Source organism: Oncorhynchus tshawytscha, linkage group LG09 (genome assembly GCF_018296145.1).
Source record: "Oncorhynchus tshawytscha isolate Ot180627B linkage group LG09, Otsh_v2.0, whole genome shotgun sequence".
Taxonomy (NCBI): domain Eukaryota; kingdom Metazoa; phylum Chordata; class Actinopteri; order Salmoniformes; family Salmonidae; genus Oncorhynchus; species Oncorhynchus tshawytscha.
Genome location: NC_056437.1, coordinates 17,294,556 through 17,315,725, shown reverse-complemented (window position 1 = coordinate 17,315,725; position 21,170 = coordinate 17,294,556). Strand labels below are relative to the sequence as shown.

General features: G+C 44.2%; 1 protein-coding gene across 3 annotated transcripts in view; it reads left to right on the top strand.

Moving 5' to 3' along the window:
- The first annotated feature begins 98 nt into the window (after positions 1-98).
- The window catches only part of LOC112257468 (membrane-associated phosphatidylinositol transfer protein 2), an 84,352-nt gene continuing 63,280 nt past the window's right edge, over positions 99-21,170 (top strand). The window contains exon 1 of one of the 3 annotated variants that reach the window (XM_042326625.1): positions 99-623. The gene's annotated coding sequence lies outside the window, so the exon portion shown is untranslated. Of the gene's footprint in view, positions 624-19,710; positions 20,052-21,170 lie in introns of those variants that run through there. The other 2 variants (XM_042326627.1, XM_042326626.1) reach the window with 2 other exon arrangements.

The following is a 21,170-nucleotide window of genomic DNA, read 5'->3' as shown; positions in this document are numbered from 1 at the left end:
TCTGTAGCCACTGGGGGCGCTTTCTATCTAGCTGACAGTACAGGACATGTATATGAAATCGGACATACTGTATGATTAGGATTGCCAATGCTTTAGCGACGTAACATGTAGCATACAACCACGACCTGGTAATTTGCTAAGTAATTTTCCAATAGAAGGATAATGTTGCATATGACTTTGTTTTGGCTGTCAATGAACGGTAGAGTGAGCCCGGGGGAACATAAGTAGTCCGCTTTATTCTCAAAGGGGAAACAGCAGGCAGACATCCAAATAAATGGAATGGCATTCAGACTAGAAAAGCCGGACAAATAGTCTATGTCAAAGGAACTTGATGTAGAGAGGTCTTGGGATAGATAGTCTTGCTTCTGGTGCCTGTCGTGGTCAGGCAGACAGTAAAGGGACACTCAATGCGTTGACGGCAGTGCCGCTATTGGAGCAAAAGACGTGGATGGATGCAGAATTATTAGCAAATTTGCTGGGTTAGCTTGCTAAATTATTTTATTTAGGTGTCATTGGTTATAGTTAAGACATTTCTTAGCCAATAAACTGTGTATTTGGACAAATTCCAGGAAATCCAACAGCGCATTGGAAGAATGCAGTGAGGAGTTTCCATCACATTGCTGGTGAGTGTTCTTAGAATCTTGACTTGGCGTTTGGTTTTCGACAGCGAGCAGCTCGAGAGCTGAGGCCATATGCAGTGGTGTAGTGGAGGTTATACGCATGTATACGCCACGTATTTTTCATTGGACATTGAGTATACACTGCTTAATCCCCACGATGTGTATCAAAATAGTATTGTGGAGGTATACACCATATCAATGAATAAGGCTGATTGAACAGATCAGAATGTCAGACCCGGCGCCAGGAAAAGGTGACTAAGGGCCCATTTGAAACCGGCGAGGGGGCAAATCTATTTGTGTGTGTGTGTGTTGGGGGGGGGGTGCATTGGAATTATATTGAAATATACTTATACCACAATAAACATGAAGTTCAAATGCCTAGACTCTGAGATCATTGAGTGCTTTTGAAGTGACAAGTAGGCTACAGATTTCGTGCCAATCCGCTGCAGTTTATCAACACAATGGACAGCGGTCTGCACACTAAAGCAAGGCCGTTTTGGTAATGAATGTAGGCTACAAGAGATATTCCCCTATTACAAACAGCCTATGTGAATGCAGCCATACACACAGCTGTCTAACCAAAATAATGCCAACTAAAAGCTGAAAGTAGTTGCCTAGTTAATCATGCATGCAAACAAAAATAGTGAATAACAGTTTGGCTTAGAATACTGACAACTGCAAATGGAACAAATTAACGCCAACACACCATGGTCCCAGGTAGGCAAGTAGGCCCAGTAAACAAAATATCAGATTTATAAAGGCATGACACAATCTATATTTAGGTTAGTTACTTAAACAGTTAACAAAATATCAGATTTATAAAGGCATGACACAATCTATATTTAGGTTAGTTACTTAAACAGTTAACAAAATATCAGATTTATAAAGGCATGACACAATCTATATTTAGGTCAGTTAATTAAAACAGTAAACAAAATATCAGATTTATAAAGGCATGACAATCTATATTTAGGTGAGTTACTTAAACAGTAAACAAACGCAGTAAACAAAAGGCAAATGAAAATCGAAATAACCAAAACATAGCCTACAGCCCTAAACTCACCTCAGGACCTCAAAACCATTTCCACTGGATTTTTCATTATTTCCCTCTAATCATGGTCTGACAGTGGTGTAAAGTACTTAAGTAAAAATACTTGAAAGTACTTTTTAAGTCATTGTACTTTACTATTTTTTTAATATTTTTGACTACTTTTACTTCACTACATTCCTTCAGAAAATATTGTACTTTTTTACTCCATACATTTTCCTTGTCACCCAAAAGAACAGGACAATTGTTCAATTCACGCACTTATCAATAGAACACAAAAAAATCATACAATGATGGAAAGACCTGTGTGTTGTCCTTGTTAATGCAAACAAAGATCTCCAACTTCTTAATCCGAGCGAGCCTCAATTTTGTCCCAGAACATTGAATATATTTGCGGAGAGTCCCTGTAATCCTAGATTCAGGCCAGTTGTGTGAGAAACTCGCCATCATGCAAGCGGGCAGACAAGTGAAAATTATGGTCAGTAAAGAAAACTTTAAGCTTGTCTCTCTATTCAAAAGAATGTGCAATACTTTGCCCCTTGATAGCCAGCGTTACATGGTCGCTGCCCATATCATTGCATAATGCAGAAAATACACGAGAGTTCAGGGGCCTTGCTTTAACAAAGTGAACCATTTTCACTGTAGTGTCTAAAACATCTTTCAAGCTGTCAGGCATTCCCTTGGCAGCAAGAGCCTCTCGGTGAGTGCTGCAGTGTACCCAAGGGGTGTCGGGAGCAACTGCTTGCAGGTGCGTTACCACTCCACTATGTCTCCCTGTCATGGCTTTTGCGCCATCAGTACAGATACCAACACATCTAACCACCAAAGTCCATTTGATGTTACAAAGCTGTCCAGTACTTTAAAAATATCCTCTCCTGTTGTCCTGGTTTCCATTGGTTTGCAGAAGAGAAGGTCTTCCTTAATTGACCCCCCATAAACGTAACAGACATATACCAGGAGCTGTGCCAGGCCCGCCATGTCTGTTGACTCATCCAGCTGTAACGCATAAAATTCACTGGCTTGGATGTGTAACCGATGTGAAATGGCTAGCTAGTAAGCGGTGGTGCGCGCTAATAGCGTTTCAATTGGGTGACCTCACTCACTCTGAGACCTGAAGTAGTTGTTCACCTTGCTTTGCAAGGGCCGTGGCTTTTGTGGCGCGATGGGTAACGATGCTTCGTGGGTGACTGTTGTCTGTGTGCAGAGGGTCCCTGGTTCGAGCCCGGTTCGGGGCGAGGGGGACGGATGAAAGCTATACTGTTACATATGCAAAGCAGTAATTGTTCCAAAACATCTCCCACCATGTCACTGATGTGTTGTGAAACAGTGTTGTTCGATGAAGTCATTGTCTGTATAGTTTTTTTTGTTTTTCCCTCAGCATTGTCCTAGCAATAACCATAATAGAATGTATCTATTTCTATGATGAAACATACCGATATGTAGCTATATACCCAAGTGCGTCATTTGAGTTATTGCATTGAAATTATATTGAATTCTGCTTATATCACGCTATACCCCAAAAAACATAAAAGTTCCAATGCTTTTGACCAAGAAGTGACAGGTTGGCGTGAAATCTCTGCGGAGCTCCATGGACAACGGCCTACACACTAAAGCAGCTAGACTGTTTCTTACCTTTTCAGAAGAGTCACATTTCCATGTCCTTTCAAACAGCCTATAACTAATTACAAAAACACTATTCCTTGTGTTTCGATCAGTAGCATATATGCAAAACCTTATAGCCTATTGTTTTATTGGTTTTTACTTTCCTAAAACAATAATTGTCCACCTCGCGCTGTCAGAGATTTGAGTACTGAATGCATCAGGGCATTGCATGCATAGGCCTGTTAGCTTAGACGTCCACTGTATTACGCAAACATTACCAAAAGTATGTGGACACCTGCTCGTCAAACATCTCAATCCAAAATCATGGGCATTAATATGGAGTTGGTCCCCCCTTTGCTGCTATAACAGTCTCCACTCTTCTGGGAAGGCGTTCCACTAGATGTTGGAACATTGCTACCGGGGCTTCCATTCAGCCACAAGAGCATTAGTGGGGTCGGGCAGCGATGTTGGGCGATTGTAGGCCTGGCTCGCGGTTGGCATTCCAATTCATCCCAAAGGTGTCCGATGGGGTTGAGGTCAGGGCTCTGTGCAGGCCATTCAAGTTCTTCCGCACCGATCTCAACCAACCATTTCTGAATGGACCTCGCTTTGTACACGGGGGCATTGTCATGCTGAAACAGGAAAGGGCCTTCCCCAACCTGTTGCCACAAAGTCAGAAGCACAAAATCGTCTAGAATGTCATTGTATGCTGTAGTGTTAAGATTTCCCTTCACTGGAACTAAGGGGCCTAGCCCCAGACCATTACTCCTCCTTCACCAAACTTTACAGTTGGCACTATGCATTGGGGAAGGTAGCGTTCTCCTGGCATCCGGCAAACCCAGATTCATCCGTCAGACTGCCAGATGGTGAAGAGTGATTCATCACTCCAGAGAACGCGTTTCCACTGCTCCAGAGTCCAATGGCAGCGAGCTTTACATCACTCCAGCCGACGTTTGGCATTGCGCATGGTGATCTTAGGCCTGTGTGCGGCAGCTTGGCCACGGAAACCCATTTCATGAAGCTCCCAACGAACAGTTCTTGTGCTGATGTTGCTTCCAGAGACAGTTTGGAACTCGTTAGTGAATGTTGCAACCGAGGACAGACGATTTTTAAGTGCTTCAGCACTTGGCAGTCCCGTTCTGTGAGCTTGTGTAGCCTACCACTTCGCGGCTGAGTCGTTGTTGCTCCTAGATGTTTCCACTTCACAATTACAGCACTTACAGTTGACCTGTGCAGCTCTAGCAGGGCAGAAATCTCACCAACTAACTTGTTGGAAAGGTGTCATCCTATGACGGTGCCACGTTGAAAGTCACTGAGCTCTTCAGTAAGGCCATTCTACTGCCAGTGTTTTTGTCTATGGAGATTGCATGGCTGTGTGCTCAATTTTATACACCTGTCAGCAATGCGTGTGTCTGAAATAGCTGAATCGACTAATTTGAAGGGGTGTCCACATACTTTTGTATATATTGTGTACTTCTTATAGGTTACAGTATTCGTTTGCATCGTTTGCGTGCCTGCGTAGTAGGGACTGTGTGTGTGTGTGTGTGTGTGTATTCGCCTATTCACTTCTTGTTAGTGGTGTGTTTGTGTGCCGGGTACACGCTGTTTTCCTCTTGGAGTTTAAGGTAATAATTACTATACAGACAGTGGGGAGCAGCTGTCCCATAGGAGAACACTGCCTGTTCGAACTCTGAATGTCTGTGTCTGCGTGTGTGTCTCTGTCTCTGTGTGTGTTTATTTGTATCTTGGCCTCTAGGGAACCAGGTGCCTCCAGACAGTCTCCTCTACACCCCGCTGCACCTAACACATGTAATCACAAGTAACACAGGCCTGTTTCAAAACATAGAAATTCCTTCCCCTTTTTCCTTCCTTCCTTCCTTCCTTCCTTCCTTCCTTCCTTCCTTCCTTCCTTCCTTCCTTCCTTCCTTCCTTCCTTCCTTCCTTCCTTCCTTCCTTCCTTCCTTCCTTCCTTCCTTCCTTCCTTCCTTCCTTCCTTCCTTCACTCCCTTCCTTCCTTCCCTTCCTCTCTCAGACAGGATGACTGGTGTTATTTATGAAGAGTCTGGATGAAGAGAGAGCTCTCTGCTGTGTGTGATAATCAAGGCAGAATGATTAGGTTTGTATGTAATGAATACTGTTAGGAAGTTGCCAGCGCAGAAACAGTGAGTCATACTATTGATTCCTGCCCCCCTTCTTCCTGTCCCCCTATCTCTCTCCATCACTCTCCTCTTCCGCTTCCCTCCCTTGGTCTCTCTCTCTCTCTCTGTCCTTCCCTCCCTCTTTCCTCTCTATTCTTCCCCTCTCTCCCTCCCCTCTATCTCTGTCCTTCCCTCTTTCCATCCCTCTCTTCTCTTCCTCCATCACTTCTCTTCTTCTCTTCTCTCATCCATTAATGGCTGATTGGCAGGGCCTCAGAGAGAGTGATAGAGAGACAGAGAAAGAGGTAGAGAGAGAGATGGAGAAAGAGAGAGAGAGAGGGAGGAGAGCAAGAGAGAGACGGATAGAGCGAGAGAGAGTGGTAGAAGGAGGTAATGTAGGGCCATATCCAGCCACAGCTCTGCGTTGCATACCGATAAGGCAGTGTCTCCATCATCATCGCCATCATCAGCAGCAGCAGCTCCACTGTTGCAACCAGCCCCACTGTTGCAACCAGCCCCACTGCTGCAACCAGCCCAGATGACCAGCCCAGATGGCTAGGTCAGGGAGAGATAGAGGCTGTCACGGGTTGCCACGTCATCCCAATTGAGAGGCTATTTATAGCAGGGTAAACACAGGGATTCCAGACCAGTGAACATGGCAGCCCAGCCAGCCTGGTGGGTGGTGAGGGAGTGGGTGGATGGAAGCAGAATTCAGACGTGAATGACTGAATGAATGACTATTCCATTCAGCTTGTCTGGTTCTGAGGCTCATTTAGTTTGTTTTATTACAGAGCCTCCCTATACTGGAGCCATCAACATATTACTTTTTTATGGGCAAATGTTTTTATTGCGTAGTCAACAAATGTGTGTGTGTGTGGTTGTGTAAGTGTGATATAATGCAGTATTGCCCTTTCGTGACTAGGTTTCATATAGCAGTGTACTCACTCAATTGAAGCAGTCTAATTTCCTGAAGAAGATTGGGTTAGAATGAGGAAATTAGATTTTGACACTAGCTTTAATATTTTTGTCCTCACAAGAGACAAGGTTAAAAATCAACAACCCTTATCTCTGTCAGCTACTATTCCTGGGACCAATTCTGAAGGGAAGATAAAATAATTGATATTATTACTGAAATACACGTCTTTGACGTCACAACAGGTTCTGGTGATGTATGACCAGTTTACTGACTCACCACGTTGCTTAGCTCCAAAACTCCTCGTTTTCAGTAAGATGGCAACATCTTGAAACTGTATTTTTCCATCGAATGCGGCACTCAAATTGAGGAGGTCCGTTTGTAGGTTTTGTTTATGTCTAAGGGAAACTTCAGCCCAGAAAGATTCTCTGGTCACTAACATGATGTTCCTGTGTGTCTATCATGCAGCCATTTTGGTAGATTGACGAATACTGAATAATGTCTCTGTAATCCTAAAATGTTGTGGCTGGGCTCAGTTTACAGATCAGTGTGAGGGTGACGTAGGAACCTTTGGGTTCCTCTGATGCTTGCCCGCCCTGGCCTCCATTCTGCAGGTTACGTGGATGTAAGGTTAACTGTAGGTCACATCTAAAGCCCTCGTTCTCATTACCTACCTGTGTGTGTGTGTGCTTCCTATCCTCCGATGAGCACTTACTCTAAATACCAATCTCCTCACTTTGTTCAAACCCAGCGAGGCATCACACCTTCATCAAGCATTCACACACACACACACACACACACACACACACACACACACACACACACACACACACACACACACACACACACACACACACACACACACACACACACACACACACACACACACACTCTTACACCTGATACCCAGCTTAAGCGTCCGTCTGTTAGTTAAAAGTTAGTCCAGAGTATCGTCTTCCCTCTTCCTCTCCCTTTGTGTGTGACAATGTGTGTGTGTGTGACAATGTGTGCGTGTGTGTGTGTATGTGTGTGTGTGTGACAATGTGTGCGTGTGTGTGTGTGTGCGTGCATGCGTGCGTGCGTGTGCGTGTGCGTGCGTGCGTGTGTGTGTGTGTGTGAGAGGCGGCTCATGGGCTGGCACCCACTTTGTTCAAACCCAGCGAGGCGTCACACCTTCATCAAGCATTCACACACACACACACACACACACACACACACACACATACACACACACACATGCACGAGCGGGCACCCACCCATACACACACACACACACACACACACAAACATGCACGAGCGGGCACCCACCCATACACACACACACACACACACACACACACACACACACATCCACACACACAAACACACACACTCTCACTACCACAAGGCCAGGTTGTATATTACCCAGGCTCAGAGCCTTGGACCCTGGCCAGACAGTAATACTATTGGAGCGTGTGTGTGTGTATTTGTGTGTGTGCTCCCACTCTCAGTTGTTGATTAATGTTGGTGCCTTCATCTGTCTCACACTCTCTTTTTTTCTAACATTCTTTCTCTGAATTTTTCTTTCACCATTTCTCTCTCTCTCTCTTTCCCTCTCTCTCTCTCTCTCTCTCTCAATTCAATTCAATTCAATTCAAGGGCTTTATTGGCATGGGAAACACGTGTTAACATTGCCAAAGCAAGTGAGGTAGATAATATACAAAGTGAATATATAAAGTGAAATAAACAATAAAAATTAACAGTAAACATTACACATCCAGAAGTTTCAAAACAATAAAGACATTACAAATGTCATATTATATATATATATACAGTGTTTTAACAATGTACAAATGGTTAAAGGACACAAGATAAAATAAATAAGCATAAATATGGGTTGTATTTACAATGGTGTGTGTTCTTCACTGGTTGCCCTTTTCTCGTGGCAACAGGTCACAAATCTTGCTGCTGTGATGGCACACTGTGGAATTTCACCCAGTAGATATGGGAGTTTATCAAAATTGGGTTTGTTTTCAAATTCTTTGCGTGTCTGTGTAATCTGAGGGAAATATGTCTCTCTAATATGGTCATACATTGGGCAGGAGGTTAGGAAGTGCAGCTCAGTTTCCACCTCATTTTGTGGGCAGTGAGCACATAGCCTGTCTTCTCTTGAGAGCCATGTCTGCCTATGGCGGCCTTTCTCAATAGCAAGGCTATGCTCACTGAGTCTGTACATAGTCAAAGCTTTCCTTAATTTTGGGTCAGTCACAGTGGTCAGGTATTCTGCCGCTGTGTACTCTCTGTGTAGGGCCAAATAGCATTCTAGTTTGCTCTGTTTTTTTGTTAATTCTTTCCAATGTGTCAAGTAATTATCTTTTTGTTTTCTCATGATTTGGTTGGGTCTAATTGTGCTGCTGTCCTGGGGCTCTGTAGGGTGTGTTTGTGTTTGTGAACAGAGCCCCAGGACCAGCTTGCTTAGGGGACTCTTCTCCAGGTTCATCTCTCTGTAGGTGATGGCTTTGTTATGGAAGGTTTGGGAATCACTTCCTTTTAGGTGGTTATGGAATTTAACGGCTCTTTTCTGGATTTTGATAATTAGTGGGTATCGGCCTAATTCTGCTCTGCATGCATTATTTGGTGTTCTACGTTGTACATGGAGGATATTTTTGCAGAATTCTGCGTGCAGAGTCTCAATTTGGTGTTTGTCCCATTTTGTGAAGTCTTGTTTAGTGAGCGGACCCCAGACCTCACAACCATAAAGGGCAATGGGCTCTATGACTGATTCAAGTGTTTTTAGCCAAATCCTAATTGGTATGTTGAAATTTATGTTCCTTTTGATGGCATAGAATGCCCTTCTTGCCTTGTCTCTCAGATCATTCACAGCTTTGTGGAAGTTACCTGTGGCGCTGATGTTTAGGCCAAGGTATGTATAGTTTTTTGTGTGCTCTAGGGCAACAGTGTCTAGATGGAATTTATATTTGTGGTCCTGGTGACTGGACCTTTTTTGGAACACCATTATTTTGGTCTTACTGAGATTTACTGTCAGGGCCCAGGTCTGACAGAATCTGTGCATAAGATCTAGGTGCTGCTGTAGGCCCTCCTTGGTTGGTGACAGAAGCACCAGATCATCAGCAAACAGCAGACATAATTTGGTAAAAAGCCAATTTGACATTTGCTCAGTACATTGTTTTCATTGAGGAAATGTACGAGTCTGCTGTTAATGATAATGCAGAGGATTTTCCCAAGGTTACTGTTGATGCATATTCCACGGTAGTTATTGGGGTCAAATTTGTCTCCACTTTTGTGGATTGGGGTGATCAGTCCTTGGTTCCAAATATTGGGGAAGATGCCAGAGCTAAGGATGATGTTAAAGAGTTTTAGTATAGCCAATTGGAATTTGTTGTCTGTATATTTGATCATTTCATTGAGGATACCATCAACACCACAGGCCTTTTTGGGTTGGAGGGTTTTTATTTTGTCCTGTAACTCATTCAATGTAATTGGAGAATCCAGTGGGTTCTGGTAGTCTTTAATAGTTGATTCTAAGATCTGTATTTGATCATGTATATATTTTTGCTCTTTATTCTTTGTTATAGAGTCAAAAAGATTGGAGAAGTGGTTTACCCATACATCTCCATTTTGGATAGATAATTCTTTGTGTTGTTGTTTGTTTAGTGTTTTCCAATTTTCCCAGAAATGCTTAGAGTCTATGGATTCTTCAATTACATTGAGCTGATTTCTGCTGTTCCTTCTTTTTCCGTAGTGTATTTCTGTATTGTTTTAGTGATTCACCATAGTGAAGGTGTAGACTCACGTTTTCCGGGTCTCTATGTTTTTGTTTGGACAGGTTTCTCAATTTCTTTCTTAGATTTTTGCATTCTTCATCAAACCATTTGTCATTGTTGTTAATTTTCTTCGGTTTTCTATTTGAGATTTTTAGATTTGATAGGGAAGCTGAGAGGTCAAATATACTGTTTTTTTACTATTTTCTACTGCCAAGTTTACACCTTCACTATTACAATGAAACCTTTTGTCCAGGAAATTGTCTAGAAGGGATTGAATTTGTTGTTGCCTAATTGTTTTTTGGTAGGTTTCCAAACTGCATTCCTTCCATCTATAGCATGTCTTAATGTTACTCAGTTCCTTTGGCTTTGATGCCTCATGATTGAGTATTGCTCTGTTTAAGTAGACTATGATTTTGCTGTGGTCTGATAGGGGTGTCAGTGGGCTGACTGTGAACACTCTGAGAGACTCTGGGTTGAGGTCAATGATAATGTAGTCTACAGTACTACTGCCAAGAGATGAGCTATATGTGTACCTACCATAGGAGTCCCCTCGAAGCCTACCATTGACTATGTACATACCCAGCGTGCGACAGAGCTGCAGGAGTTGTGACCTGTTTTTGTTGGTTATGTTGTCATAGATGTGCCTAGGGGGGCATATGTGGGAGGGAATGCTGTCACCTCCAGGCAGGTGTTTGTCCCCCTGTGTGCTGAGGGTGTCAGGTTCTTGTCCGGTTCTGGCATTTAGGTCGCAACAGACTAGTACATATCCCTGGGCCTGGAAATGATTGATTTCCCCCTCCAGGATGGAGAAGCTGTATTCATTAAAATATGGGGATTCTAGTGGGGGGATATAAGTAGCACACAGGAGGACATTTTTCTCTGTTAGGATAATTTCCTTTTGAATTTCTAGCCAAATGTAGAATGTTCCTGTTTTGATTCATTTAATGGAGTGAGTTAGGTCTGCTCTATACCAAATTAGCATACCCCCTGAGTCCCTTCCCTGTTTCACACCTGGTAGTTTGGTGGATGGGACTACCAGCTCTCTGTAACCTAGAGGGCAACCAGTGGGTCCGTCTCCTCTATGCCAGGTTTCTTGCAGGATGACAATGTCTGTATTACCGATTTATTTGGTGAAGTCCGGGTTCCTGCTCTTTAGGCCAAAGGCAGATGACCTCAGGCCTTGGATATTCCAGGATGATATAGTGAAGGCTTTTTGTTTCATAGAGTGTCCAATGTTGTTGGTTGTGGTTTGGCCTCAGGCCAGTAAGTGTGAGCAGAGCCTGCTGAGCATCTGGTACATGCCATTGGCTTGGGCGAGTGTGAGAGTGGGGGTTGGGACTGTTTTCCCGCTCACTACCTGGGCATATGTGTGGCTTACATGTTGAGGCCCTCTTTGCGGGGGTGGGGTGCATGGGGTGGGCAGGAGTGGCATATGTCTGATCTGAAGGGGCCTAAATGGGGTGTGGGCTTGGTTGGGGTGGGGGTGTGGATGTGTCTGGGAGTGCTGTGGTCTGGATGTAATTCCTCTTGGCGTGGGTCCTCTATGTGTAGGTCCAGGGGGGGTCCTGCAGGTCTGGGAGGGTGTGTCACCGGTCTGGGTGGGGTGTCTATTGATCTGTTGCTCCTGTGTGAAGTGTTGGGGATACGTTTGAGAGCGATGTCCTTTAGGGTTCGGGCAAAGGTGGGCACTGCTGCCTTGTAGAGGTGGACCTGGTCATAGAGGCTGTTCAAGTCCAGGGTGGAGTGGTGGGCCAGGAATACATTTTGTTTTGAGGCACAGTCATGGGAAATACTTGCGTTTACCCTCTGTATTGTGGCAGGGTGGAAGTCTTTTTGTGGTAGCAGGGTGGAGATAACCACTTGTGCGTTGGGGAAAGTAGAAGAAGCCCTTTCAATCACTCCCTTCAGTGCTGTGGCCACCCTTTCCTGCTGTGCTCTCAGGTCGTTTGTGCCTGTGTGTATTATTATGTGGCTAGGTGAGCCTAGTTGGTCCTCAGACAGAAGGTTGAGGGTGCACTGGGTGTTTGGACACCAGAGTTTAGACACACTGTGTTTGGGAAAAAGGTTTTTTTCTTCTATATATTTCCCATTTGAGTCCATAAGTAGTACAATCTGTGTCTTGTGTTTGTCCTCAGTGGGTGTGGGGGGGGGGGGTCAGAAGGGCTATCAGGGTGGCTGACAAGTGGGGTGCTCAGAGGGGGTGAGAGCTGCTGGGCTTGGGGTTCTTCATTTGCCTGTTCTGCTGTGATGTCGACTCTATGGTCAGGGTCTGGTGTGGACTGTTCTGCTGTGGTGTCGAGGCTTTTGTCGGGTGCTGAGGTGGGCTGTTCTGCTGGCTTCTCTGCGGGGGTGGCCACCTCTCTAGTGGGTTGTTCTCTGTCTGTCACCTCTCCTCCTCTCTCTCTCACTTTCCCTCACGCTCTCTCTCTCTCCCTCAACCTTTCGCTCCTCTCTATCTCTCCCTCTTTCTCTTTCCCTCTCTCCCTCTCTCTCTCTCTCTCTCTCTCTCTCTCTTTCTCTCTCTCTCTCTCTCTCTCCCCGCTCTCTCTCTTTCTCTTTCCTTATCCTCTTTCTCTTTCCCTCTCTCTCTCTCTCTCTCTCTCTCTCTCTCTCTCTCTCTCTTTCTCTCTCTCTCTCTCCCTCTCTCTCCCTCTTGGCAACAGGTCACAAATCTTTATCTCTCTCTCTTTCTCTCTCTCTTTCCCTCTTTCCCTCTCTTTCTTTCTTTCTTTCTTTCTTTCTTTCTTTCTTTCTTTCTTTCTTTCTCTTTCTTTCTTTCTTTCTTTCTTTATTTCTTTCTTTCTTTCTCTCTCTTCTCTTTACCTCCCCTCTCTTTCTCTTTCTCGTTTTCTTTCTCTCTCTCTCTCTCTCTCTCTCTCTCTCTCTCTCGCCCCCTCTCTCCTCTCAATTCAATTCAAGGGGCCTTATTGGCATGGGAAACGTGTTTACATTGCCAAAGCAAGTGAGGTAGATAATATACACCTCTCTCTCTCCCTATCTGTCTCTCTCTATTTCTTTCTCTCTTTCTCTTTCTTTCTTTCTTTCTCTCACTCTCTCTCTCCTACTCTCTTTCCCTCCCCCTCTCTCTCTTTCTCGTTTTCTTTCTTTCTGTCTTTCTTTCTCTCTCTCTCTCTCTCTCTCTTTCCCTCTCTCTTTCTCCCTCTCCCCCCTATCTCTCTCTTTCTTTCTTTCTTTCTTTCTTTCTCTTTCTTTCTTTCTTTCTCTGTCTTTCTCCCTCTAACTCTCTCTCTCTTTCCCTCTTTCTCTCTTTCTTTCTCGCGCTCTCTCTCTCTCTCTCTTTCTTACAACATAAGCCACATACTTTCATTCTCCAGCTTTCTGCTATAGAAACACAACGGAAATATACTGTACCTCAAAGGTTTAGTGTTTTTGTTTATTAAAGTTTCTGCAGTTGCTACATGTTGTACTTAGAAATGAATGATATGTACCCATTGATTCTTGAAGAATGTAACTTCTGAATGCCTCGTGAGCTTCGTTGCACTGTGGTTCCCCCATCCGAACCATAGATCTCTCTATGAATTTGAGTGCTTACATTTCTCCAGCATTTTTACCAAAACAGTGTCGGGGATGACACTGTTATTTATACATTTCTTAATTCCATTATTTTACTTTTAGATTTGTGTGTATTGTTGTGAATTGTTAGATATTACTACACTGTTGGAGCTAGGAACACAAGCATTTCGCTACACCCGCAATAACATCTGATATATATGTGTATGTGACCAATAACATCTGATATATATGTGTATGTGACCAATAATAACCTGATATATATGTGTATGTGACCAATAATAACCTGATATATATGTGTATGTGACCAATAATAACCTGATATATATGTGTATGTGACCAATAACATCTGATATATATGTGTATGTGACCAATACGATTTGATTTGAGTATTAGCACATTCCTTTATTGGAAACATTCAAACCTTTGCCTTATCAACAAGCAGATGGTGGTGACATTACAGAGTGATTCAAAAGGAGACAGACTCAGGCCTAGAACATCACAGCCTCTGTGATCTGGACCTGAGGTCAGGATGTTACAGTAGACTGTTCAGGGTGGACCTGAGGTCAGGATGTTACAGTAGACTGTTCAGGGTGGACCTGAGGTCAGGATGTTACAGTAGACTGTTCAGGGTGGACCTGAGGTCAGGATGTTACAGTAGACTGTTCAGGGTGGACCTGAACTCTGGATGTGACAGTAGACTGTTCAGGGTGGACCAATGAGGTCATGGATGTTACAGTAGACTGTTCAGGGTGGACCTGAGGTCAGGATGTTACAGTAGACTGTTCAGGATGGACCTGAACAGAGTGATTAGATGTTACAGTAGACTGTTCAGGGTGGACCTGAGGTCAGGATGTTACAGTAGACTGTTCAGGGTGGACCTGAGGTCAGGATGTTACAGTAGACTGTTCAGGGTGGACCTGAGGTCAGGATGTTACAGTAGACTGTTCAGGATGAACCTGAACTCTGGATGTTACAGTAGACTGTTGAGGATGGACCTGAACTCTGGATGTTACAGTAGACTGTTCAGGGTGGACCTGAGGTCAGGATGTTACAGTAGACTGTTCAGGGTGGACCTGAGGTCAGGATGTTACAGTAGACTGTTCAGGTGGACCTGAACTCTGGATGTTACAGTAGACTGTTCAGGGTGGACCTGAGGTCAGGATGTTACAGTAGACTGTTCAGGGTGGACCTGAGGTCAGGATGTTACAGTAGACTGTTCAGGATGGACCTGAACTCAGGATGTTACAGTAGACTGTTCAGGGTGGACCTGAGGTCAGGATGTTACAGTAGACTGTTCAGGGTGGACCTGAACTCTGGATGTTACAGTAGACTGTTCAGGGTGGACCTGAGGTCAGGATGTTACAGTAGACTGTTCAGGGTGGACCTGAGGTCAGGATGTTACAGTAGACTGTTCAGGGTGGACCTGAGGTCAGGATGTTACAGTAGACTGTTCAGGGTGGACCTGAGGTCAGGATGTTACAGTAGACTGTTCAGGGTGGACCTGAACTCTGGATGTTACAGTAGACTGTTCAGGGTGGACCTGAACTCTGGATGTTACAGTAGACTGTTCAGGATGGACCTGAACTCTAGATGTTACAGTAGACTGTTCAGGGTGGACCTGAGGTCAGGATGTTACAGTAGACTGTTCAGGGTGGACCTGAGGTCAGGATGTTACAGTAGACTGTTCAGGGTGGACCTGAACTCTGGATGTTACAGTAGACTGTTCAGGATGGACCTGAACTCTGGATGTTACAGTAGACTGTTCAGGGTGGACCTGAACTCTGGATGTTACAGTAGACTGTTCAGGGTGGACCTGAACTCTGGATGTTACAGTAGACTGTTCAGGATGGACCTGAACTCTGGATGTTACAGTAGACTGTTCAGGGTGGACCTGAACTCTGGATGTTACAGTAGACTGTTCAGGGTGGACCTGAGGTCAGGATGTTACAGTAGACTGTTCAGGGTGGACCTGAGGTCAGGATGTTACAGTAGACTGTTCAGGGTGGACCTGAACTCTGGATGTTACAGTAGACTGTTCAGGATGGACCTGAACTCTGGATGTTACAGTAGACTGTTCAGGGTGGACCTGAACTCTGGATGTTACAGTAGACTGTTCAGGGTGGACCTGAACTCTGGATGTTACAGTAGACTGTTCAGGATGAACCTGAAATCTGGATGTTACAGTAGACTGTTCAGGATGGACCTGAACTCTGGATGTTACAGTAGACTGTTGAGGATGGACCTGAACTCTGGATATTACAGTAGACTGTTCAGGATGAACCTGAACTCTAGATGTTACAGTAGACTGTTCAGGATGAACCTGAACTCTGGATGTTACAGTAGACTGTTCAGGATGGACCTGAGCTCTGGATGTTACAGTAGATAACATGAAGATGGTGCCAAAGAACATGGCTGACATTTTAATTCTCCCAACCAATTGTGCTATTTTGTTAGTCTTTTTGCATTTTGGGTAACTTGTTTTTTAAAACTTATTTTGTACATAATGTTGCTGCTACCATCTCTTATGACCTAAAATAAATTCTGGACATCAGAACAGCGATTACTCACCGCGGACTGGAAGAAACGTTTTCCTTTAACGAGTCTGGCGAAAAGGATGTCCTGCTTTCACTGGAACAGGCCCAGATCCCCGTAATTTGCTTGAAGAAAAGATACAGGAAAAGGGGCCGCAGATGCCTTCTGAGAATCCGTAGGCGAGCGAGTAAACTCCCACTGCCATCCGTTCTTCTTGCTAACGTGCAATCATTGGAAAATAAAATTGATGACCTACAATTAAGATTATCCTACCAACGGGACATTAAAAACTGCAATATCTTATGTTTCACCGAGATGTGGCTGAACGATGATACGGATAATATAGACCTGGCAGGATGTTCAATGCACCGACAGGACAGAGAAGCTACGTCTGGTAAAACAAGGGGCGGGGGGTGTCTATTTGTCAGTAACAGCTGGTGCGCAATGTCTAATATTAAAGAAGTCTTGAGATATTGCTCGCCTGAGATAGAGTACCTTATGATAAGCTGTAGACCACACTATCTACCAAGAGAGTTCTCATCTATATTATTCATAGCCGTCTATTTAACACTACAGAACAAAGCTGGCACTAAGACCGCTCTCAACCAACTCTATAAGGCCATAAGCAAAGAAGAAAATGCTCACGCAGAAGCGGTGCTCCTAGTGGCCAGGGACATTAATGCAGGCAAACTTAAATCAATTTTTCCACATTTTTACCAGTATGTCACATGTGCAACCAGAGGGGGAAAAAAATCCTAGACCACCTTTACTCCACACACAGAGATACATACAAATCCCTCCCCCGCCCTCCATTTGGCAAATCTGATCATAATTCTATCCTCCTGATTCTTGCTTACAAACAAAAACTAAAGCAGGAAGTACCAGTGACTCGCTCAATACGGAAGTGGTCAGATGACGCGGATGCTACACTATAGGACTCTTTTGCTAGCACAGATTGGAATATGTTCCGGGATTCATCCAATGGCATTGAAGAATACACTACCTCAGTCATCGGCTTCGTCAATAAGTGCATCGACGATGTCATCCCCACAGTGTCCGTACATACATATCCCAACCAGAAGCCATGGATTACAGGCAACATCCGCATCGAGCTAAAGGCTAGAGCTGCCGCTTTCAAGGAGCGGGAGACTAATCCGGACGCTTATAAGAAATCCTGCTATGCCCTCAGACGAACCATTAAACAAGCAAAGCATCAATACAGGATTAAGATTGAATCCTACTACACCGGCTCTGACACTCGTCGGATGTGGCAGCGCTTGAAAACTATTACAGACTACAAAGGGAAACCCAGATGCGAGCTGCCCAGTGACGCAAGCTTATCAGACAAGCTAAATGCCTTTTATGCTTGCATTCGAGGCTAGCAACACTGAAGCATGCACAAGAGCACCAGCTGTTCTGGATGACTGTGTGATAACGCTCTCGGTAGCGGATGTGAACAAAACCTTTAAACAGGTCCACATTCACAAAGCTGCGGAGCCAGAAGGATTACCAGGACTTGTACTCAAAGCATGCACGGACCAACTGTCAAGTGTCTTCACTGACATTTTCGACCTCTCCCTGACCGAGTCAGTAATACCTACATGTTTCAAGCAGACCACCATAGTCCCTGTGCCCAAGGAAGCGAAGGTTACCTGCCTAAATGATTACTGTCCCATAGCACTCACGGCGGTAGCCATGAAGTTCTTTGAAGGCTGGTCACGGCTCACATCAACAGCATCCTCCCAGACACCCTAGACCTACTCCAATTCGCATACCACCCCAACAGACGCACAGATGATGCAATCTCAATCACACTCCACACTATCCTTTCCCACCTGGACAAAAGGAACACCTGCGTAGCCTCGTTATTGTTATTCTTATTGTGTTACTTTTTATTATTATTTTTTACTTCAGTCTATTTGGTAAATATTTTCTTTACTCTTCTTGAACTGCATTGTTGGTTAAGGGATTGTAAGTAAGCATTTCACGGTGAGGTCTACACTTGTTGTATTTGGTGCATGTGACAAATAAAGTTTGATTTGACTGTTCAGGATGGACCTGCACTCTGGATATTACAGTAGACTGTTCAGACTGGCTGGCTGATTGGGTTAACCAGGCTCTGCTCTGCCGATGGCTGGATAAACAGTGAATGACTGTGTTTGTGTGTGTGTTAATGTGTTTATGTGTGTGTATCCACTTGGTGGAGGACCTGTCAGCAAGCCATTTCATTTTGAGAGCGCGTCTATCCATCACCACAGCCTGGTGGTCCTGTATGACTCAATTGGTAGCGCATGGCGCTTGCAATGCAAGGATTGTGAGTTTGATTCCCAGGGCCACCCAAACATAAAATGTATGCATGACTTTAAATCACTTTGGATTGAAGTGTCTGCTAAATGGAGAGAGAGAGATCCAACAGTTGGCTGCGGTTATGAATGAGAAGTCTGTTCTCCAATCTCTGGTTTCCTTCTTCCCTCCTAGCCAGGTTGCCAGATCTGGTTGTTCTTTAGGCAACTCGTCTGTCAGTCCTTTCTTGACATGTCGTGTCTGACAAGAAAAACAGACATACACATTCAAACATCTGATACATTGAGACATTAGAATTCCATTAGAACATTTATAATCATCTATACACATTTGAAATCATGATAATAAGCATTTCTAAAACAGCATTTACATTGTCTAGGGTGGGATCACTGGGGGGTGTTTGGTGTGACTAATGAAAATGAATGCATGGATCAGTGATTTGGTAGTCAAAGTGAAAGACCCATGTTGTGATTCAAGGCAGGCTCATTCAAACTCCAGTATGCAATACAACACCCTTGGCCAGGGACACATAATTTTATAGGTACAGTACATGGTTTTTTATAACACCCTGCAGGTGGGAAGTCATTTGGTACTGTGTACTTAGGCCACAGTATGTTTTGCATGTCTTCACCCTATTCCAAACTGACCTCTGCAATCATGAATAGGTTTTTGAAAGCCTGTACAGTGTGCCTCTGTTTTTTAGGAATTCTAGCTTGCTTTTGTTTTACGTGTAGATCGCTGTGTGTGCGTGCTAGTGCGTGTGTGTGTGTGAGACTGTGACTGTGGCACTTGAATCAGTAAAGGTTTTGAATCAGTACAAGATTTGAATCAGTAAAGGATTTGAATCAGTAAAGGATTTGAATCAGTAAAGGTTTTGAATCAGTAAAGGATTTGAATCAGTACAAGATTTGAATCAGTAAAGGATTTAAATCAGTTTAGATCAGCAAACAACACATATATCCTGTCCTATGAATACCATTACCATGTAACAAATATGGAGAGCAGGCAAGAGATAAACATTCACAGTGAAGAGAGGATGGATGAGGGGGAGAAAAAGGGAGAAGTGGGGTGAGAAAGATAGAGAAAGAAAGAGGGAGAGAGAGGAATGAAGGAGTGCAGTAGCGTTGATTAACCAGTGGGCCGTCCCTCGGACTCGATGCATCATAACAACACCGACCAATCACATCACAGCCTCGTGCGTCTCCACGGTAACTGGGCCTCCTAGCTCCAGTTTAGGTGGAGACAAAGGGAGGAATGGAGAAAAAAGGGGTAGGTGAAAAGATGAAGAGCGAGCGAATCGATGTCTCCTGTTTTTTTTTCTTTCTCTGATGGCTGTTTTCACACCAAGTGCTCCTCTCATGCTGCCTTAGTCACCTCACAGCTGATGAGACCACAGACGAACACAACAACAATAACAACAACATCATAACCAGACTAAGGCCAGTCATTGATGGTGATACTGTAGGGATGTCAGTGTGGAAGGCTTTCTGGCTGATGGGGCTGTCGAGAGCTGGGAGATGAGATGACTCTTCAGTCACTGTAGATTGGATCTGCTGGTTATGACAAGCTGTCTAAGTGCCGTCCTGCTTCTGAAAGGTAAAACGCCTTGTTTTGAGAACACTCTTCTATATCAGCATTAGACCTGCTTTTGTTCTGGACTGTGTCAGTGTATGTATGTTATTGTATCTCTGATGCAGATGAAGGAGAGGATGTCTGTGTTGACTGTTGGGATGAAGCCCTGGAGTATAGCTGGTTTAGGGGAAACAGGTGGAGTGAGTGGAGTACTAGTCGTAGTGCGTAGCCATACACCATATTATCACATTCATTCTTCATCCTAGAACCTCGACTTGTGAAGCTAGACTTGGAGGCTGGATGTCGGCTTCAGGTTAGCTACTGTATTGTACGTTTTACTGAACCTGAATTTGTTGAATCTGAATGTGTGTACTGTGCTCTGCAGTAGTTGATCCTGTTGTTTATGCTGTTGTTGATCCTGCCACTGAAGCCTGTATTGATTGTACGCTGTTAAAAACAACATATTGATAAAAGCCTAGCATGTGTGTCTGTCTGTGTGTCTGCCTGCCTGCAGGGCTTCAGGAGGGCAGCAGCCATGTGATTCGGTGGAATGGAGGCTTGTGATGGTAATCAGAGACATCACTGGTCCCTACTGGACTGAATACCCTCCTTTAGATTCTTCATTCTTTTATTAGATTTGGATGTTTTGATTTTTTGACATATTATGGCAGTATGGTTCTGCACCCTGACTGTCATCCTAGCATGTGTCCACAGGATGGAATAATAGACTCAGAGTCTTGTGAAGTGGTGCTCTCACTACGGAAAAGGCATTCTAATAAGCTACAATAGACACATCGTCTGAGTAGAATGGATGGGAGGTGTCCGGTACATTTAGCTGATATAACTTTATTTTACCTTTATTTAACCAGGCAAGTCAGTTAAGAACAAATTCTTATTTTCAATGACGGCCTAGGAACAGTGGGTTAACTGCCTGTTCAGGGGCAGAACGACAGATTTGTACCTTGTCAGCTCGGGGGTTTGAACTTGCAACCTTCCGGTTACTAGTCCAACGCTCTAACCACTAGGCTACCCTGCTCCCTTGTGAAAGACAAACCCCCATTCATTCAATCAAATGTATTTATTTATTTATAAAGCCCTTTTTACATTAGCCGATTTCACAAAGTGCTATACAGAAACCCAGCC